At 43.2% G+C, this 15,003-nt stretch overlaps 1 non-coding gene across 1 annotated transcript; it reads right to left on the bottom strand.

The window, feature by feature from the left end:
• Positions 1 to 10,942: 10,942 nt before the first annotated feature.
• On the bottom strand, positions 10,943 to 11,014 carry TRNAS-GGA (transfer RNA serine (anticodon GGA)). The gene has a single exon. It is a non-coding gene; the product is annotated as a tRNA-Ser (tRNA).
• Between the last annotated feature and the right edge of the window lie 3,989 nt (positions 11,015 to 15,003).

Below are 15,003 nucleotides of genomic sequence, written 5' to 3'. Positions count from 1 at the left end.
GACCTCCCCGTTGGTTCCCCAGAGTGGCTGGGGACGTGGTCTCCTTACTAACACAACCTCAAACCGCCTCGCCTCGTATGTAATATTTTTAATCAAAAGAGTAATAAGGGAGCTTTACGAGATACCGTATCGCCAACTTCGAGTCCGCAAATTTACTGTAACCCCTGCACAGTTTTGATAATTTCTCTAGAACGCGCGTCTGTGTGCTCCCGTCTCTCTTCCTCTCCTAACTTTCCGCATTTGGGTGGCGCAGGTTCAGCGAGTACAAAGGGATGCGTCGGATCGACCTTCGCCCGCATTGGCGGGTGTAAGTGGTTACTCCAGTGTCGTGTACGGACGAACTTGTAATTTAAAGTGACCCGCAAGGAAATCTGGAGACGGTTGCTTTACAGTATTTTTAGAAAACAGGAATGTGAACTACTTCAGTTCCAAGGGAGGAAAGAAAGCTCCCCGAGAGCCTGTGATTCCCAGAGGTATGGAAGTAGGGCGAAGGCTTCGTATTGACTGCGAGGGCGACTGCTTTAGCGGCTTAGATTATGAAACATAGGCCTGAGCCAGTTGACAGCGCCACAGCTTTCGCTAATCTGGAAAATCCCTAGTTTCCAAAAATAGTTTTAGGGCGAGCCCTTACAGAGGTAATATGATTATGCCCAGAAGGGAGTCTATGTATTCCTGCCTGGTTATTGCAATTAGTAATATGGGAGAAATCTATCCCCTTTATATATGTATTCTCTCTGTGATATTAGTAGTTCTCCAAATTTCCTGAAGTTTGAAGTTAAAACAGGGATGCTGATCCAAACTACTAGAAGCTAGAGCTGGAGGGAAAGGAGTACGTACGGGTTTACTCCATTTTTTATCCCACGATTGACCCTAGGAGACATGGTCTGGAGATAAGACGCCCCATCGCCTATTATATAGCTCAGTTTTAAGGCTTACTTGGATTAATTATAGAAAGCGAATTGAAACTTCTATAAATAGAGCAAAGAGAGTTTGAATACATTAAAATATTTGTCAGTGACATCACAAAAGCAAAACACATTCAAAATCCTCATTTTAAAAAAAGCGTTAAATCAACCTTACACCAGTATTTCTGAACTCTGGCTGCACCTAAGGATCTTCAGAGGAGCTTTTATTTGTTTTTGGCCACATCACAGCAGCTTGTGGGGATTTTAGTTCCCTGACCAGGGATTGAATCTAGAATCTTAGCAGTGGAAAAAATAGTCCAAACCACTGAACCACTAGAGAATTATCCAGAGGAAACATACTGATGCCTGAGTCTTACTTGTAGCCATTAATATTATTGATTTGCAGTAGCCCCAGCCAGTGGTTGAATTTTGCCCATGGTGAAGGTGACTGGAATGTTCACCAGGATTGAGAAACATCGCTCACATCAAGATACCTGACCTCTCTGCTCCTCACCTTCACCTTTGTGACTAGGCTGCTTCCAGGGAAACGTCCCTCTTCAATATTCAACACGGATCTAAAATGCTGTAACCAACTTTGAAATCTTTAAAAACTAATTGATGGTATGGTTCTGATCATCTAGTGTGCAATTGTGTCAGATAGTATCAAGTGGGGAATGCTTCAATTATTTCAAAGTAAAAACGGAAAAAAAAATAAAACCTAATTGGTAATATGCTTCATCAAAACACTGAGCTTCAGCGAAATCATCACCTGTATTTGTAATGACTTGAGAGTAATGTAAGACTATTTCTTAATGTAACATTTTTCTAATATTTAGAGAATCTTCCACCATGCTTCTCCAGTAAGCTGACTTGGTGATGTCTTGACGTATTGGGTTGGCCAAAAAGTTTGTATGGAAAAACCCAAAGGAACTTTTTGGCCAACCCATTATTTTAGAATACATTTTTAACCTCTAGGTCCATGATTAATCTAAAAACGTTCATAAGCATAGGAGTGAGGCATAGTGGGAGAAGGAGGGGTGGCTTGCTCCACTCCTGGTGTCTTTTCCCAGTGGACATCTCTGTTGCCCTCCTCCTGTGCCTGGCAGTAACTTCCAGAAGTGCATAACCACTCAAACTATTCTACAACTTTATGCCCAATTCCCACTCTTTTCTGACTATACTTCAAGTTGCATGCAGTTGAAGTTTGATGCTCAGCCATGTCAGACTCTGTAGGGATTGCAGCCTGCCAGGCTCCTCTGTCCATGGGATTCTCCAGGCAAGAATACTGGAGTGGATTGCCAGTCCCTTCTCCAAATATCTTGTGTATTCTTTCTTAACAGTAGTCCTCCTAGTTGACCCTTAGTTAACCCATGTCTAAAAGGAAATCAGTGATAATTAAAGTTGCATTTTAACTTACCAAGACCTGCAGGCTTCAGATGATGACTGAAGAGACAAATGGAGTTATCTGTGGCCTCCCTGAGGCTATTGAAGAAGCATATTTCTGATGCTTAAATCAGTTCTCATTCCATTAGTCTCTGCAGTCTCTCAGGGGAGTATATTTTTCATTATTTAAACTTTCAGGTTCTTTAATCCTAAAAATTTCATTAATTTCTTCAGCAATTGGCTAACCATAAGTGGACTAGCAGTTTCAAAACACAACACTAATTTAGGCTAAGAGCAAATGAAGTGTAAGTCCCCTATCAAGAAGGAGGTACACTCTTAATAAAGGGAATGGTACACTCAGAGACAAATATCAAGGTGACCAGTAAATGCAAAAAGCAGTTAGAGAAGGGATAAGTCGTTATGGTTCATGTCAACAGGGAGCACTTAAAACCTTAAGAAATTGTTAATCAAGTTTCTATTCACAGCAGAAATCAGAAAGAATCTTGCCGGGGTCCAGCCCCGGTGGATCCAGGGAATTCGAAGAGTGGACGGAGTCAGCGAGGAAAACTTATTTATTTATTAATATAAGATTAGATTAGGAAGAAATAGTGTAGTAGGAAGATTAAGTGAAGGAAGAGGGCTGAATAGCTTGGATTACGCGGAAGACCAATAAAATTCCAGACAAGGAAGTTGCACCATCTACGTTGGGCCACCGGTGCTCGCTTGAATATCTAAGGGTGCCTCGCCTTAGGCTCCCTTTCGTGCGGGTCTTAACAGCCAGGGCAAGTAAGTAGACTTGTCGAGCCTCCGCGCCCCCAGGTGGAAATTCAGCCTGAGAGAGTAAAGAACAGAGGGAGGGAAAAGGAGAGAGAGAGAGAGACACGGGGGGGGGGGGGGGGGGGGGGTGGGGGAGCCAGATTCCCAAGAAACCAGGCCGAGAGACTAGTCCGACAAACTGGTCCAATCCTTTATTGTTCAGAAGGCCTTTAATACTTTTGATAAAACATGGAGATCAATGGGTAACGTAAAGTTATGCAGCGTTAACAGTCCAAAGTCTTATCAAAACCAGGCTTTTCTCTCTGCATACCTAATTGTATACACAAGTCTTAGGTAATTTACATCATCTTCCAGCCAAAAGGGCCAACTAACATTTTACAGCCTTTTTTCTGATAAGGGTTTGTCAACCAGAAGACTTATTTGTGTTGATCTTCCCAAAGTCTGTTGCCACTCTTAGAAAGCACTAAATAAAGTTACATTCTTACATAGCAAGGATACAAGAGGAGTGCAGTGATATATAACAAAGAGAAAAGTAATTAACTCAAAAGTCTAGTGTTGCTAATATCAAAACTACTATGTATCTTTTTCTACATCCTGCTTACATTGAGTAACATCCTCCCAGGTGCCTAAAAGATAAAGAATATGGAGGCCTGGCAGCAGTCATTGAGTCAACAGTGAAAACCCTCTACCAATATAATTTTTAACTCTTAGAAAAGGTTCTGTATCTTTAAGATGCTTTTAAGCTTTGTGCCTCTCAAGGTTGGGGGGCTGTAAGCAATTCACAAGCTGTAAGCAGTCTGGGGAACCTGGTAGGCAAGCTAGAGTGCTATCAGAGGGGGTTAACTGAAACATCCCTTTCAAATGCAGAAGACTAAAGCCCTGAGTTGACTTTTTCCAGAGAATATTAGAAAAGTGGAAAAGCAGGCAGATTCTTATTTTTTGGGGGGTGGATGCTCAGGAAATTCCAGGGGGAAAACCTGAGGTCTGATTAGCGTTGCCATCAGAGCTCTTGCCACATGACCTTGTCACAGGTGGAATTCCTCACGCCGGCTCCCAGCAGAATCTGACTTCACACAGGAACGATTCGTGTAGTTACATGTCTATTTTCCATTTAGTCCTGTGGCAGTTATATGACAACATATTCTGATCAGGTTGCTCTCATCATTCAGTTCAGTTCAGTCGCTCAGTCGTGTCCAACTCTTTGCGACCCCATGAATGGTAGCACCCCAGGCCTCCCTGTCCATCACCATCTCCCAGAGTTCACTCAGAGTCACGTCCATCGAGTCAGTGATGCCATCCAGCCATCTCATCCTCTGTCGTCCCCTTCTCCTCCTGCCCCCAATCCCTCCCAGCATCAGAGTCTTTTCCAATGAGTCAACTCTTTGCATGAGGTAGCCGAAGTACTGGAGCTTCAGCTTTAGCATCATTCCTTCCAAAGAAATCCGAGGGTTGATTTCCTTCAGGATGGACTGGTTGGATCTCCTTGCAGTCCAAGGGACTCTCAAGAGTCTTCTCCAACACCACAGTTCAAATGCATCAATTCTTTGGTGCTCAGCCTTCTTCACAGTCCAACTCTCACATCCATACATGACCACAGGAAAAACCATAGCCTTGACTAGAGGGACCTTAGTTGCCAAAGTAATGACTCTGCTTTTGAATATACTATCTAGGTTGGTCATAACTTTTCTTCCAAGGAGTAAGTGTCTTTTAATTTCATGGCTGCAGTCACCATCTGCAGTGATTTTGGAGCCCCCAAAATAAAGTCTGACACTGTTTCTACTGTTTCCCCATCTATTTCCCATGAAGTGATGGGACCAGATGCCATGATCTTCGTTTTCTGAATGTTGAGCTTTAAGCCAACTTTTTCACTCTCCTCTTTCACTTTCATCAAGAGGCTTTTTAGTTCCTCTTCACTTTCTGCCATAAGGGTGGTGTCATCTGCATATCTGAGGTTATTGATATTTCTCCCGGCAATCTTGATTCCAGCTTGTGCTTCTTCAAGCCCAGTGTTTCTCATGATGTACTCTGCATAGAAGTTAAATAAACAGGGTGACAATATACAGCCTTGATGTACTCCTTTTCCTATTTGGAACCAGTCTGTTGTTCCATGTCCAGTTCTAACTGTTGCTTCCTGACCTGCATACAGATTTCTCAAGAGGCAGGTTAGGTGGTCTGGTATTCCCATCTCTTTCAGAATTTTCCATAGTTTATTGTGATCTACACAGTCAAAGGCTTTGGCATAGTCAATAAAGCAGAAATAGATGTTTTTCTGGAACTCTCTTGCTTTTTCCATAATCCAGCGGATGTTGGCAATTTGATCTCTAGAAAGAGTCATTCTGGGGAATTCCCTGGTGGTTCAGTGGTTGGGACTGAAAATGATTTATATGTAATTAACACTTAGGCATGTACTGCTTGGTAAATCTTGTAACACTGGCTTGATCATCCCACTGCTGGCTCTGTGGAGAACTAGTTCTGACACTTAAACAACCACCCATTTTCTCATAAAGTGATCCAACTGGACCCCTTGCAGGTCTAAAATTCTTTGACTCTGGTTATTCAGACATCTTAAACTGCAGACTATCCTTTTGTTATTTCTTCTTTATTGTATTTTAGTCACTAAGTCTTGTTGTTCCTTCCTTGAATCCGCCTGTCTTTCTATATATCGGCTGTTCTCTCATGCCTGGACCACCATAGTAGCTTTCTAAATGGTCTTCTTGCCTCCAGTCTCTCCCATCCTTAATGCATCCTGCTGCTACGTCACTTCAGTCGTGTCTGACTCTGTATGACCCCATAGATGGCAGCCCACCAGGCTCTCCCGTCCCTGGGATTCTCCAGGCAAGAACCCTGGAGTGGGTTGCCATTTCCTTCTCCAATGCATGAAAGTGAAAAGTGAAAGGGAAGTCGCTCAGTCGTGTCCAACTCTTCAAGACCCCATGGACTGCAGCCTACCAGGCTCCTCCATCCATGGGATTTTCCAGGCAAGAGTACTGGAGTGGGGTGCCATTGCCTTCTCTGGACATCTCTAAATTGCTCTTGAATATCAACTTACTTCCACCTCCTCAAAAAAAAAAAGACAACAAAAAACAACAACAACAACAATGTTGGAGATAATAGAAATCAATACTTTTTGGCAATTGAGGCTTTCCACAATCTAAACTTGCCCTGTCACTCATTTCCTCATCGCATTACCACCTCACCTTATTCCCGTTTCAACCTGAACCAAGATCAGCTGGACCTGTCTCCTCACCAATATGTTGCTTACCTTCCTGACTTCACATTTAACCCTGCTTCCATTTCTCATGTCTACAATATTTTAACTCCTCCTTTATGTTAAACAATTTTTTTTTTTTTTTGAGATAGCGATGAAATTCCCTACCTTTTGCCAGGGGCCTCCTCCACCTGATCTACCTTTTATTAATTTTCTCCTTCTTTGGACTCCATCCTAGTATACATTCTGACACATGATTCCATACTATCATGCAGTTACCTGATTACTTCATGGGTGAGTTTCTTGACTGCTTAAAAATAGGACCATTTTTGCATTTATTGACATTCTCCACAGAAACCTATAAGATGTGTATATGGTAGATACTTACTCAGAGCTTGCAGGCTGATCTGCGTGCTTTTCTGCCAGGGCCTTCCATAGGCTGCCTGGTCCTGCCTTCTTTCCATCTAGAGGTCAGTCTATCCTCGAGTGTCTGTTCTACCACCACAGCCCTCTCTCCCTAGTAGAAGCTACAGGTCCCAATTTATCCTGTTATTTTTGCAACACTTGGTAGATCAGTCACGTTTCCACTTCTGCTCTATTCTATGTCCTCACAGGGTGCTTAATAGCCCACAACCTCTGTTCTACAGAGGCCTGGGCTGGGGACCAGGAGGCTTGTTGGAACTGCTACACCCAGAGAATTGCAATAAAGGGACGAATTCAAAGAAACTATACAGTGATGTCGTTTGGTGACTGTGTGGACAGAGGCTCTGAGACAGTATTTGGAGGTGTGTCCAGAAACTGGGAATATGTGATTGAGAGTTAAAAGGCCAGTGCCAATTTGATAAACTGTAAAGCTAATGAAACCACAGATTTGCTTTTGAAGTTAGTATCTAGTCTCATCTCTTTTATTCAAAGAAGGAAACTAAGGTCCAAAGATGAGGCTGCAAATAGCTACTCAGTAAATATCTACTGATTGCAAATAATCCAATCAGGCCCGTTTCTGGATGGATTTATTCATAATATTTAATGTCAGAAACTGCTCAGTCAGTCTTAAAAAGCTTATTGGCATGATTTCCAAACAGACCACATCAAGTAAGTGTGACCCCATCAACCTCTGGATTTTGACCCACTGAAACTGATTTAGGACTTCTAACTTGAAAAACTGTAAAATAATATAAATTTTTGTTGCTTTAAGCCACTAAATCTGTTGTAATTTTAAATAGCAGTTATAGAAAGCTAATGCATTGAGATCTGCCATTTCCTGGTATTCTTTAAGAAATGCTTCTCAAACTTTAAGATGTATACAGATTACCTGGGTGGAGCCTAAAAGCCCCATTTCTTAAAAAAGCCTCCCAAGTGATGCTGATACTGCCAGTATAAGAGCTATTCTGAGCAGTAAGGCTTTAAAACACATTGGGTAATTTTACATCTTTTGCTAATTTCAGTATGGAGGAAGTAGAACCCAACAGCAGAAAGTACTGAAGATTCTAGAGTTAAATTACTAAGGAAAAAGAAATTCCTGTCACTCAATATCCATGCAACTTGAGGCAAATTACTGAATTTGCTTAAATTAGTTAAACCATAAGCTGTTTTGTCACCACTAATGGCTTCCCAGGTAGCTCAAGTGATAAAGAATCTTCCTGCCAATGCAGGAGCTAAGGGAGACATGAGTTCAAGCCCTGGGTCTGGAAGATTCCCTGGAGAAGGAAATGGCAACCCATTCCAGTATTCTTGCCCAGAAAATCCCATGGACAGAGGAGCACATGGAGCTGCCAAGTCGATTCAGTCGTGTCTGACTCTGTGCGACCCCATAGACGGCAGCCCACCAGGCTCCCCTGTCCCTGGGATTCTCCAGGTAAGAACACTGGAGTGGGTTGCCATTTCCTTCTCCAATGCATGAAAGTGAAAAGTGAAAGGGAAGTCGCTCAGTCTTAGCAACCCCATGGACTGCAACCTACTAGGCTCCTCCGTCTGTGGGATTTTCCAGGCAAGAGTACTGGAGTGGGGTGCCATTACCTTCTCTGACATGTGCATTAACCACATATAAATGAATTACCAGTAAAATGAAATTAAAATGCAAGGCTGAATTGTTTATTATTAGATTTAGCACACACACAGACACAGTTCTGTCAAATTGCCTTAACAATAGACACTTGCTCTCAGTTTCTGTACTGATTGATGACTGTAACAAACAATTCAGATTGGTGCCTGCCCATGGGCCACTCTTTGAGTGATATTACTCTTTAAATTTTTTGGTAGTGAGTAGATATTACTTATATAATTGCAATTAATTGTTTTGAAAACAAATCCAATTCAGTCATAGGGACAAAGGACAGAAATGGTTCTGAGAGAAGAGTAATCTTATGGACAAAGAAGGTGGCAACAAGAAGGTGATGAGAGATCTAGGTTTTAAAAGTCAGATAGGTATTTGTCTGAAGGGTGAGTGTGGAAGAGCATTTTAGGCAGAGGGAGACAGGTCCGGGACAGAGACATATGAGACTACTGAGAGTGAACAGTGGACATCTGTGTTTCAGCCTGCTTGGCACTGTCTCCCTTCTCTCCTTTTCCCTAGGGACCCACTCAGAGGAGGCAATGGCACCCCACTCCAGTACTCTTGCCTGGAAAATCCCATGGATGGAGGGGCCTGGTAGGCTGCAGTCCATGGGGTCTCAGACACGACTGAGCGACTTCCCTTTCACTTTTCACTTTCATGCATTGGAGAAGGAAATGGCAACCCACTCCAGTGTTCTTGCCTGGAGAATCCCAGGAATGGGGGAGCCTGGTGGGCTGCAGTCTATGGGGTCACACTGAGTCGGACATGACTGAAGTGACTTAGCAACAGCAGCAGGGACCCACAGCCTCTCCATTCTCAGCACAGGTGGTTAGGGTGGGTCTGACCTCTTCCCCAGCACCTCCCACCCCAACCCCTACTTCCCCCTGGTGATTGGTTCAGGACAAAAGCCAGTCCAGGACTCTGTAATCCTGGCCAGGGGAAGAGAGAAAGGTGCTTGTTCCTGCTAAGATTGCTGACAGGAGGATGTAAGCCTGGCTCTACAGAAGGGAACCAGTGATTGGACTGCCTCAAAAAAATCAAGAGCTATAAGTCAGAATAACATGAAGAACATTTATTTCCTTAAACCTTTCCAGTAGTTTCATTGTTACTGTTTCCCTCTAACTGGGCCTAGGCAATTAAAAATACAAAGGGCCCAGCAAATCCCTAAAAATGACATTTAAAAAATTATTCCACTTTCCTCTTAAGGTTGACAGCTACAATTTTGAACAATTTAGCAGCTGACTTCATTTAGCAGTGTTTTCTATTTCCAATAAGCATTCAACATGCTTTCTTTTAGGAATAATAAGAAATAAGAAATAGTAAGAAATCAGCTTTTCTGAAGCACCCTACATATTTGTCTTCTTAGTGGGAATAGGAAGTAACTTCTGGGAATCTGAGGACCACATTAGACATTTAGAACATTGTAAAATAAAAATAAGTGAGCCTCATATTGTTCCCTTCCTTGTCACAACTTTTAGAAAAATTCCCTGTGATTTTCGTCTTTTATGGTATTTTTTCATGACTCCAGGTCAACTGTTTCACAGCATGTTCCTTAATTTGAAGTTGTCAGTGCTTTATTATTAGATTCATATTTTCCTAGGAATAATCCATAGATGATGCTGAATCTTTTTCTAAGCTTCATAGCAAAGGGCACGTGATGTTCAAATCTTGGTTAATTTTGATTTAGTTAAGGTGCTGTCCACAAGATATATTCTCTGTAAAGGTACCCCTGCTGCTGCTGCTAAGTCGCTTCATTCGTGTCCAACTCTGGGTGACCCCATGGACGGCAGCCCATCAGGCTCCCCCGTCCCTGGGATTCTCCAGGCAAGAGCACTGGAGTGGGTTGCCATTTCCTTCTCCAGTGCATGAAAGTGAAGTCACTCAGTCGTGTCTGACTCTTACACCTCTGTAATAGGTCATCTACGGGATGATTCTTTGACAGTAAATAGCATACACGGTTTAATAACAGATCTTACATATATAGTTTCAAGAAAGAAAAATGCCTCAATGTGAAACTTTGTAGATTTGGAAACAGTTATTTCAACACATCTCTAGTGAGTAACCACTGAACTATGTTATGCTAAGTGCTCAGATCAAAGAGTGGAAGACAGACCAGCCATCAGGAGAATTCAAGAGAGTGACAAGGACCACACTAAATGTGAGGAAACGGGAATCCAGAGAAACGAAAGATTTTAGGTAAAGAATTTATATTGAGTGGCAGGGTTAGGTTAGAATTCTGGCTATTCTGATGACCAGTGTTCTTTCCAAGACAACAATCAAAGATTTTATCATAATACTGCTTTTCCCTGGTTCAATGTAACACTGGTTGTTACAATGAAAATAAATAACACTTGACTATGTAACTAAAACTGGCTGCTGCAGTCCATGGGGTCCCGAAGAGTCAGACAGGACTGAGCAACTGGACTGAATTGAATTGAACTGAAAACAAGCTTTCTCCAAGCCCACCGTAGGATGCTTTGAAAGTGAAAGTGAAGTCCCTCAGTCGTGTCCGACTCTTAGTGACCCCATGGACTGTAGCCTACCAGGCTCCTCCGTCCATGGGATTCTCCAAGCAAGAGTACTGGAGTGGGGTGCCATTGCCTTCTCCAGGGGATCTTCCCGACCCAGGGATCGAACCCGGGTCTCCTGCATTCCAGGCAGACGCTTTAACCTCTGAGCCACCAGGGAAGGATTGATTTAATACTTACGTTGTGACATTAAACTAACTGGAGACCTAGTTTTGTCTTAGGAAAATGTTTCCTCCTAGTGACAGTGTCACACGCACACAGAACCGGATATTGCTCATCTGCCATACCTTGAAACTACCACAGATTTTTCTATTCACAAATCAGGAAACAATTTAGAGGTTATCTAAAGGCATCCCCACATCTTGAAAGCAACTACTTACAGTTGACTCATAATTGCTTTACAGTGTATTGTTTTCATACAAATCACCAGTATCTCAATAGCAATCCAGGTAGTGCTTAAGATAGGAAGTATGAATCAGTGGGAGATGGCTGCTGAGTTACCAACTGTTTTGCCTGTAGGTTTAACAATAGCTAGTGTATACCTAATTTTCAGAAGAGAAAAATAAGAGAAATAGACTTGTTGTTCAGTTGCTCAGTCGTGTCCCTGGTGGACTCTTTGTGACCCCATGGACTGCAGCACGCCAGGCTTCCCTGCCCTTCATATATTTAACCACTAGTTTATATTTATTCATTCAATCCCAACTTAAAAAGGATCTAGAGGCGGGGTGTTTAGGTATTGTTCTGATGTGATTCCGTTGAGGCTGCTTTGGATCTGTAGACTGGGAAATCCCAACCGGGTCTCTCTTCCCTGGGAGAAACAGGTGGCTGTAGGGAAGACACAAGTAGGAAAAGCTCCATTGTATCCCCTCATAGTTACAGGAACTATTTTAAAACGTGAGGCCAAGAATCACTTCACTCTGTTTGTCCTTCTCAATAAGGAACCTCATAACGTTCTGCCTGCTTTGGGGAAGTGAATTTAATTACACAGACAATCATTACAGCATTTACAATTTTTACAGAAGGACTCTGGCGGTAACTCCCTCCTCCAGCCGCTAAAGGGCCATTTCCGATCTAGAGCCGGGTTTCTCCGAGGGCTCTTCCGTGGCGGAACTGAACGAAGGGGGTGGTCAGCTGGAAAGAACTTCAACCAACCAGCCGTCAGTCTGGTGCCCACAATCCGTGAGACAAGCGCCCAGAGTATACTCCCCCAAACCCGCCCCAGGTCCTGCAGTGCCCGCGAAGCCTGATCGCCCTCGGCCTGGGGTCAAGGAACACGTGCAAGACCTGGTTGGGCTGCCTCGGACTCCGGGGGCAGAAAGATTTCACAACGGTCGAGAGGGAGGAGCGCCCCAACCTCGTCACTTCTAGGAAGGCCCAAGCTAGCCAGGGTCGCGAAGGGAAGCGGGAAGAGACGCCTAGAAGCCGGAAAGACGGAAGGCTTCGGCCACGCCCCGCGCACGCGCGGCACGCTCTGCCCTTGCGTGGCTGTGGTCGAGCGCTTTCTCCGCCGCCTGCCGGATCTAGCTCTCCGGTCTTTTCCGTCTGCCCGCCTTCCGCCCCTGCGCAGTCGCGTCGTCGCCCGCCACGCCCTTCGCCCCTCCCTCCTCCCTCCGCCCTCCGCAGCGCCGGCCTCTTGTGACGTCAGCGGCACACCCCGCCTTCTTAGTCCTAATCTGATGCCAAGTGCGGGGCGGGCCGGGTGTGGAGGTCGCCTGCTTCTCCTCTGGCCTGACCCTCTCTTGGAAAGGAAACCTCTTTTGTAATTTCCTAAAACTTCGAATTAAGCCTGTAAACTGTTCGTTTCCTAATAAGGGTGAAAACGGGCCCCACCCCAGTTGATATTCCAAGCTGGAAGTTCTATTAAAAGAAAACTGCCAAATGTGTTGTAATTTAGGTTTATTTGAAGACTTGCTTGTCGTTTTAATGTGTTCCCTTAATGTGTAAGTGGGAGAGTGACATTCATAAAAAGACAACTTTGCATATGGAAGCTGGGATAAGCGGTACCTAGTCTGGCTTAATCGGATTAATGTGATTTTAATTTAGTTTCCATTTGAATTATCCGGGTGGCATCTTGAAAAGATGGGTATAAAGAGCTGTTAAAGAACTTAACGCTGTGGTTAATCGTTTTGTAAGCAACTTAAGCCAACGCGAGGTGTACCAGAAATAAAATGAGAATTTAAATTTATAAGGGGCAAAAGTTTCATCTTCCTTTTACAGGCAATGAAAGAGACTCAAAAGATTTATATGCTTTGCCCGAGATTCTGTAATTTCTATGATTTGCCTGGAATTCAGGCCACTGCTTTCACCATGCCAATACTCTCGCCAGCGTGACTAAGGCTGCCTTTGGAACCCTCTGAGCCTGAGCTATTATAGCCTCCTTTCTTGTCTTCCTGCTTCACTTGTCTTTTTCCACTTTCCGTGATTTCGGTTTTCTTTCTGAGTTCTCTTGTCTCCCTCCCACTCCCCTTTTGCTTTCACGATTTCTTTAACTTCCTTTGTTTATTTTTTGATTGTTAAACCAGCCTTTCCTTCCTCCTTTAAATGCTTCTACCTTAAATGACCAAAAAAGGAAATAGAAGAATTTTTCTTGAGGGTTTTTTTTTTGGGGGGGGGGGGTGGATGGTTAGATATGTAGTATGTATATAGTTAGATGTAAAATCTCCTCTTCTCAAAGCTGCCTCCTACTTCTTCCCATAGATGTCCAGTGAAAGTGGCTGTGGTATGAGAAAGAGAATAATTAAGGAAAGAGTGAGAGATAGGAGAGTGGAGGGAGTGTGTGGTGAGCTGTTTAGAATCAGAAACAAGAAAAAATAATCATGCTGTAAATGACACAAAAGTCAACCTGAGATAACAACATAGCTGTATAAATCCTATACAACTGAAGAAACACATCACTTTCAATCCATCCATGCCTATGCCTCTGAGATGTATTTCCTCAGACGAGTGTGTCTTTGCCAGAATAAACCTGTAGCTTTAGCTGCCCCGGGAGAAATAATCACGGGGCTTCTGCCTGTGAAATAATATACAGTGATTCCAGACTACATGTCCCCCTATAGGTTTCTCAACATGTTGGCCTCTGTGCCCAGTTTTGCAGGCGTGTGTGTTATCCTTGTTCTACACTTGGGGAACCTAAAGCCCAGAGAATCCCTCGCCTAATGTTACAGAAGGCAGAGCCTCTGCTGTTTCCAATTCCGTAGTCTCTGAGTGAGCATGTCTAGTAGCAAGGAATTAATATCTAATTGAAGACGATTAATAGAATTCATTCGGATATAGTGTTGCCAATTGACTGAATCATGCTCTCATTACAGATTTCTCTGGTGTCTGTCTTATTCTGTTTGGTTAACAATAACTTGCAGAGATTGGTTGGAAACATATTTTGCATTTTCCTAAAACAATTGGGGTTGCTCCTGAAGTTTGGTTTATGTTTTAGTTCCCTATATGAAAGAAAATGCACACCTCTGTATTCCATGATTTAAAAATAACTGGAATCTTGAGGGCATTATGCCAAGTGAAATAGAGACAAATATAGTATGATCTCACTTACATGTGGAATATTACAAAAGATTCAGAAACAGACAGTAGAATAGTGGTAACCAGGGGTTGGGGGGTAGAGGAAATGAGATATTAGCCATAGGGTACAAACTACAGTGATGTGAGGAATAAATTCTGGGAATGTAATGTACAGAATGGTGACTACAGTTGAAAATACTGTATTGTATACTTGAAAGTTGCCTAGAGAGTAATCTTTTTATTCCTCTGGCTTTAGTGAGATATAATTGACAACACTGTATGAGTTTAAGGTGTACAATGTGCTAATTTGATACATTCATTTATTTCAAAATTATCACCACCATAGTTACCTAACACCTCCATCCTGTTACATAATTATCATTCCTCTATTGTGGTGAGAATATTTAAGAACTACTCTCTTAGTAACATTCAAATATAATATAGTACTGGGACTTCCTTGGTGGCGCAGTGGTTGAGAATCCTCCTGCCAATGCAGAGGACACCAGTTTGACCCCCTGTCCAGGAATACTCCACCTCAGTTCAGTTCAGTTCAGTCACTCAGTCGTGTCCGAATTTTTGCGACCCCATGAATGGCAGCATGCCAGGCCTCCCTGTCCATCACCAACTCCCGGAGCTCAC

The sequence above is a fragment of the Capricornis sumatraensis genome, chromosome 1, assembly GCF_032405125.1.
Source record: "Capricornis sumatraensis isolate serow.1 chromosome 1, serow.2, whole genome shotgun sequence".
Classification (NCBI taxonomy): Eukaryota; Metazoa; Chordata; class Mammalia; order Artiodactyla; family Bovidae; genus Capricornis; species Capricornis sumatraensis.
This window is presented reverse-complemented; position numbering and strand designations above follow the sequence as displayed.